Genomic DNA, 7,500 nt, shown 5'->3' with positions numbered 1-7,500 from the left:
GATCGCTCTGCACTGCATGGAACTCATTCGTAACCACCGTGACGGGAGACTTTGCTAGTACGCACGATACTCTGCGCATGTGTACATGTTTTACAACCCAGCCAACTTGAGCACCTAGGGGAAGTTGTGATGCCATCTGAACACCCACCGACTGATGCATTGAACGGCTAAAGTTGACCTTCAATCCGAACTGGCACTCTGCGGCGTGGAGGCAGTTGCGCGACCACTCCTATCCCAAACCAACAAAGCAAGGTGTATCCTACGTGCTCGGTACAAGCACACCACGACGGGACACATTGAACGGTTCAGCGATCTCTCTGCACTAGTGGAAGAACTCCAACGTGATACGGGAGACTTTGCTACAGCGGCTTCTCTGCACTTCTGGGCTACCACCTTGTGACGGGAGACATTGCTAGCGGTCACTCTGCACTAGTGATGGTACACCACCGTGATACGGGAGACATTGCTAACGGCCACTCTGCACAGGTGCCAATACCACCTTGTGACGGGAAACATTGCTAGGAACCGATCGGCATCTCTGCGCGATTACTTGACGCACACCCAACTAAGTCAACTGTTGGACTTTTTCGTAATCACGGCGGGACACATTGAACGAGCTCTAACGGATCTCTGCACGCATGGAACATGGTGGCGGGAATCATTGCTAGAACCGAACGGCGCCTCTGCGCGATGTACAAACAAGCTCAACAGGAACCTCGTATCGGCTGCCGAGCCGGAGCTCGAACAACTTGGACTTTCACCTCTAATTTATATCAACTCACCACTCCCCGAGGGATCCGCAGAATTGCTTCTGGGTCCCGTATCGTTATTTGCGATTCGTGTTTGCATTACACTACATTGAACTATTCCAACTTGTTTATCCGCATGGCGAACATTTGCTGCATTGAACATTAAAGTTCCACTTCGCTCTCCCCTACGTGGGTCTGAGCTTCACTCTCAGGGAAAAAATATGCCACATTGGTTAGGGAAACCCGGTTTCATCACGCTATGTGCCCTGCACCACCAGCTTAGCGTGAATGCTTCGAGTTTCCCTAAGAAGTTCGATTGGTCTTGCAGAGTTTAAAGACAACGAAGCTTAGTTTCAAGCAATGATTTAATATACGCGTATTAAAAACCCTTAACTGTTACAACTTTTATGCTTGAAACCATCGCAACGAAGTCTTTGGGTCCGTAGACCCGTGATGTACTGCTCCAGGAAACGTTTTGAAAGAGTGGAAACTCAAAATCATAGGTTAAGATCATCGGCAGAACCCACCAGACACCACTTTTGCTTCATAAGTTCGGCCTATAGTCATATGACGATTTTCATCGGGGAGGGGACGTATGACCCAAACGGGGGCTTATATGACCCACGGACACTGCAAACCATGCTCCTACGACTAAATAGAGGTTAAAACTACGATTTGGTGAAATCTTCATTTTTGACCTCGGAGCAAGGTACCTTCCCTATAGTAGGCAATGAGTAAATGATCATAATCCCAGGAGGGCAAAAAATGGGAACCCGAGAGGAAAGCGCTGTTGGCGCGCCTAAGCTAGTGGCCCGTAGAGTAAAAAGGGTACCCCCAACAAAGTTGTCGTTTCACGTTCTGGTTTCACTTTTCATCATCTAGGGTGCGTTCCTGACACGTTTTGAGGGGTTTTAGCAAAAAAAAATTTTTCGACTACTCGAGCTCTCTGGCCCGTTCGGTGCACATTTTTGAAAAAAGCTAGGGAGCTGCCCCTAGGTTCGGGGTGTCACAAAATGTTGAAAAGTGGTCGAAAAACCACTATCCAGAATCGGATGTAGAATCGTTAGACGAACTTAAAATTGTTCTACGACACCCATCTGCGACGTTTAGTATTCGAGATATGGCCCGTCCTAGGTCTGACCGAGCAATTTTTGTTCCGCGCACTTTGTGCACCGTACACTTTGATGTTTGTATGAAAAAGTACCCTACCTAGGGACGCGTAGAGCAAATTTGTACCCCCGGGCATGTTGTCGATTGACGTTCTGGTTGCACTTTTCATCATCTAGGGTGCGTTCCTGACACGTTTTGAGGGGTTTTAGCAAAAAAAAAATTTTCGACTACTCGAGCTCTCTGGCCCGTTCGGTGCACATTTTTGAAAAAAGCTAGGGAGCTGCCCCTAGGTTCGGGGTGTCACAAAATGTTGAAAAGTGGTCGAAAAACCACTATCCAGAATCGGATGTAGAATCGTTAGACGAACTTAAAATTGTTCTACGACACCCATCTGCGACGTTTAGTATTCGAGATATGGCCCGTCCTAGGTCTGACCGAGCAATTTTTGTTCCGCGCACTGTGTGCACCGTACACTTTGATGTTTGTATGAAAAAGTACCCTACCTAGGGACGCGTAGAGCAAATTTGTACCCCCGGGAATGTTGTCGATTGACATTCTGGTTGCACTTTTCATCATCTAGGGTGCGTTCCTGACACGTTTTTAGGGGTTTTAGCAAAAAAAAATTTTTCGACTACTCGAGCTCTCTGGCCCGTTCGGTGCACATTTTTGAAAAAAGCTAGGGAGCTGCCCCTAGGTTCGGGGTGTCACAAAATGTTGAAAAGTGGTCGAAAAACCACTATCCAGAATCGGATGTAGAATCGTTAGACGAACTTAAAATTGTTCTACGACACCCATCTGCGACGTTTAGTATTCGAGATATGGCCCGTCCTAGGTCTGACCGAGCAATTTTTGTTCCGCGCACTGTGTGCACCGTACACTTTGATGTTTGTATGAAAAAGTACCCTACCTAGGGACGCGTAGAGCAAATTTGTACCCCCGGGAATGTTGTCGATTGACATTCTGGTTGCACTTTTCATCATCTAGGGTGCGTTCCTGACACGTTTTTAGGGGTTTTAGCAAAAAAAAATTTTTCGACTACTCGAGCTCTCTGGCCCGTTCGGTGCACATTTTTGAAAAAAGCTAGGGAGCTGCCCCTAGGTTCGGGGTGTCACAAAATGTTGAAAAGTGGTCGAAAAACCACTATCCAGAATCGGATGTAGAATCGTTAGACGAACTTAAAATTGTTCTACGACACCCATCTGCGACGTTTAGTATTCGAGATATGGCCCGTCCTAGGTCTGACCGAGCAATTTTTGTTCCGCGCACTTTGTGCACCGTACACTTTGATGTTTGTATGAAAAAGTACCCTACCTAGGGACGCGTAGAGCAAATTTGTACCCCCGGGCATGTTGTCGATTGACGTTCTGGTTGCACTTTTCATCATCTAGGGTGCGTTCCTGACACGTTTTGAGGGGTTTTAGCAAAAAAAAAATTTTCGACTACTCGAGCTCTCTGGCCCGTTCGGTGCACATTTTTGAAAAAAGCTAGGGAGCTGCCCCTAGGTTCGGGGTGTCACAAAATGTTGAAAAGTGGTCGAAAAACCACTATCCAGAATCGGATGTAGAATCGTTAGACGAACTTAAAATTGTTCTACGACACCCATCTGCGACGTTTAGTATTCGAGATATGGCCCGTCCTAGGTCTGACCGAGCAATTTTTGTTCCGCGCACTGTGTGCACCGTACACTTTGATGTTTGTATGAAAAAGTACCCTACCTAGGGACGCGTAGAGCAAATTTGTACCCCCGGGCATGTTGTCGATTGACATTCTGGTTGCACTTTTCATCATCTAGGGTGCGTTCCTGACACGTTTTGAGGGGTTTTAGCAAAAAAAAAAATTTTCGACTACTCGAGCTCTCTGGCCCGTTCGGTGCACATTTTTGAAAAAAGCTAGGGAGCTGCCCCTAGGTTCGGGGTGTCACAAAATGTTGAAAAGTGGTCGAAAAACCACTATCCAGAATCGGATGTAGAATCGTTAGACGAACTTAAAATTGTTCTACGACACCCATCTGCGACGTTTAGTATTCGAGATATAGCACTTTGTAGGTCTGACCGAGCAATTTTGTACTGAAATGTATGGTGAACATGTAATTCATTAAATAACATTGACTTGCATCGTGCCCTACTTCATCGGCACAGCTGTTATTGACTATCTTTAGTGGAAATGGATTGAGTTTGACCATTTTAAGCCCATTTCCTATGCCGTGCACCAACATTGTGTACCGATCAGGGAAAGTACGCTACGTACGCGTTCATGGATGTCGATGTTGGTACAAGTTGCCTTTCGGGATAGCCGTGCACCAAAACTGTGTACCGATCAGGGAAAGTACAAGACGGAGGGTGCAGCTCGAGCGTACGCGTTCATAGATGTCGATGTTGGTACACTTGCACCAAAATTGTGTACCAATCAGGGAAAGTACAACACGGAGGGCGCAGCCCGGGCGTACGCAATCATGGATGTCCATGTTGATACAATCTACGTGTACGTACCTAGTTTTTGTAGGAAAAGTTGCAATTAAGTGCTTGCATGCTTAAAATGCTCATCTCAACCGGTCACCTTTTGGCCTGCCCTTTTATAACAGAAACCTAGAAAGATACTCGAGATTTTTGTGTTTTTCCATTCGCCCGGGACGACGAAATGAGCTATGTGCACATCGTGCAGAAAATTGTCTTCGCCACGCATGTTTTTGTCCATCCACTCATATAATCACCCGCATTTGTGTTCAACACGGACGGCGCAGCCCGAGCGAACGCGTTAATGTTTATGTTTGTACACACTGCTTGTACGATTCTAGGATTTGGTAATTGCGTCACAGTGCCCGACCGTCGCGGACACCATTCTTGGACAGAAGTCCTAGTACGTAGAGTACTTTCCCTAGGTATGTGCTCGTTCGTGACTATCGTTGCGTGCTTACGGACACGCTTGGGTATGTTTACCATACAAGGTTTACTAGGGAAACCTGGGAAGGACGCTTGCCCTCCCGTCGCGGACACCATTCTTGGAAAGAAGTCCTAGTACGTAGCGTTCCTTATTTTACTTGATCAGTTTGTAATGCATTCGCTTTGTTCCATCGACTTCTGCTACTGCTCACTAAGGGGTGTTCGTTTGCGATGTGTACGATAAGCAACTGTCTATCGTAACCAGCAGTTAATCAACACTTTTTACCCAAGTCATAGCAACATAGAGTACTTTTCCTAATCGGTACACAATTTTGGTGCACCTCTAACCTCGCCGGCACTTTATCGTTACGTTTTGTGCACAACCTAGGGACGTGGTGTAAGTTTCATGATTTTTATGTTTGATTCGGTTTATTATGATTGAAAAATACGCTACGTCCCAGAAATTGGAGCTCGACTACTTCCTCCATGTGGCGCCAAAAGTTACTGGGCAACGCCTAGCTTATGCCCCATTTGTACTTCAATTTTCATTATCAGGTTTGAAAAATACGCTAAGTCCCAGAAATCTGAACTCGAATACTTTTGCCACGTGGCGCCAAAAGCTACTGAGAAACGCCTAGCCTTTTACCCATTTATAATTTAGTTTTCGTTATAAGTTTTGAACAATACGCAAAGTTCCAAGAATCTGAACTCGAGTACTTTTTACATGTGCCGCCAAAAGCTACTGAGCAACGCCTAGGTTGATACATTTTTGGTACATGGAGTGTATGCATGCAGGCGTACTGCCGTGCTAGACCGGAAAATCGATCTTGCTACTAGAACGTAAAGTAATTCCCCTAGATAGGTGCTTTTGCATGCCTCTGATCGACGACCATGCAACGTGCGACACGCGTAGCTAGGCTTCCCCAAACAAATTTCCTAGAATAGCCCCAAATTGCACACTTTCAGGGGTATATTTTGGTACCGTGTACCGTGCATGGTACAAGTATCAGTAGCTCGTGCAATTTATTTTGCATCGTGTTGCGGTTGCTGGTGCGTCGGGATAGGAGTGTTTCGAGACTTTCGCCAAGCGTTGGTGCCATTTGGTGGATAATTAATGTTCTAGCCACAATAAACGTGCCACATAATGCCAATAAGGAAAAAGCCGATTTCTAGGAACTTCCAGTCAGAATGTTTGCCATCAGCGCTTTCCTGTCGAGTTCAGGATCTGGGACTTAGCGTTTTTTTTCCACGATCCAATCCAACGACCAGATCGTGAATAAACAATACATACAACAGTGCATCCCTTTAAAGTAGGAAAAAGCCGAATTCTAGGGAGCTCCAGTCCAAAAGGTTGTCATCAGCGCTCTCCTCTCGAGTTCAAGATTTGGGACTTAGCGTTTTTTTCGCGATCCAGCCAAAAGACCAGATCGTGAAATAAACAATTAATATAACTGTACTAGTACATCCCTTCAACTGAAGCAAGTGCACCATACATGACCCGTACGCCAATCATCCATGCACATGACACGTCAACTAAGTCAACACATGACACAACTTGGACAACTGACGGGTAAGTAGGTCATCTCGTACACGACGACACATCGACCAAACCAGGTCAACACGTCACATGCACAAGACATCCTACTACCAAGGCCGACCACCTTGACACACGACGTGTTAACCGAACATGGTCTACAACACCATCATGTGCAAGGCAACCGGCCCAAACGGATCAACTTATACAACTTGTAACGAGCATGTGTGTAAGCTTACTGGTTTGGTCGGCACGTTTCTCACATCAAGACAATCAAGTCGAGAAGGAGGCACGCCGACAAGCTCACTAGTGTTACGTGTTCCGCTCCATACCGTGTCAAGTCACTCGTCTGACACGGAAGTAGCCAGCTCTTGTCCACTAGTGTTAAGGAACGGTCTCCAGACCAAGTCAAGTCACTCGTCTGACAAGGAAAGAGCACGCACCAAGCTTCACCAGAGCACGGTACCACGGTCCCCAGACCAAGATGGTTCGTTACGCCATCGAGGAAGGGGCACGCGATCCCTTGCTACACTCAACTAAGTACACTCTTGCTCTCACAAAAGTATCCCCTGTGTCGACGTGGTCCCCAGACCAAGACGAGCTTGCGCACATCGAGGAAGGGGCACACGGACAAACCACCAAGCATGGGTCGCCTGAGAGGATCGATGCGAACGCATCTCTACAACTCGCAGCTCCCAGCCTGAAGTCCCGTCGTTTGCGGGCGGTTGATAGGTGTCGAAACTAGGTATATCCACGTTGGGCAGAGCTCAAGCCAACGGCGTTCCCAGTTACGGTACTAACACGTGCAGCGAACTCCACTCGTTGCGGCCTAGGTATAGCGGGATGAGACGCCGGGCTGCAGACGCAGACTCCAACGGATCTCAGAGGGTTGTTAGGCCCGCTAGCTTCCGAACACCTAATGGGTTTGAGAAGCGCTATCAGCTCGGATTGGCTACGACCTTAGAGGCGTTCAGGCATAATCCAGCGGACGTAGCGTCATACCAAAGTCCGGTCGGACTAGTATTGAGCCAGTGGTCCGTACCTGTGGTTCCTCTCGTACTGCACAGGAATTCCGTTAAGATAGCGACTATAAGCACACACCAGTAGGGTAAAACTAACCTGTCTCACGACGGTCTAAACCCAGCTCACGTTCCCTTGAAAGGGTGAACAATCCTACGCTTGGTGAATTTTGCTTCACAATGATAGGAAGAGCCGACATCGAAGGATC

Source organism: Anopheles coluzzii (assembly GCF_943734685.1).
Source record: "Anopheles coluzzii chromosome X unlocalized genomic scaffold, AcolN3 X_unloc_22, whole genome shotgun sequence".
In the NCBI taxonomy this organism is placed as follows: domain Eukaryota; kingdom Metazoa; phylum Arthropoda; class Insecta; order Diptera; family Culicidae; genus Anopheles; species Anopheles coluzzii.
The sequence above is the reverse complement of the archived record's forward strand: the minus strand, read 5'-3'. Positions refer to the sequence as shown.